The sequence below is a fragment of the Phalaenopsis equestris genome, unplaced genomic scaffold (genome assembly GCF_001263595.1).
Source record: "Phalaenopsis equestris unplaced genomic scaffold, ASM126359v1 Scaffold000930, whole genome shotgun sequence".
Taxonomy (NCBI): Eukaryota; Viridiplantae; Streptophyta; class Magnoliopsida; order Asparagales; family Orchidaceae; genus Phalaenopsis; species Phalaenopsis equestris.
In genome coordinates, this window is record NW_018165369.1 from 115,922 (window position 1) to 116,133 (window position 212).

The following is a 212-nucleotide window of genomic DNA, read 5'->3' on the forward strand; positions in this document are numbered from 1 at the left end:
TTACAGTAGGCTTGCTACTTTCCCGAACTCTGAAGCAGACTTCACAGGGCCAGGTATTTCCGATCATACCCCGGAGATAGTTACCTTCAGGCAGAAGTCGGGCGCAGGTCAGAAGCCTTTCAAATTCTAGAATTTATGGACCCCCCACGAGGAGTTTGCCCCTTTGGTTGAGCAAGTTTGGAGTGGAGGGTACTCCTATGTTCAGGCTGTGC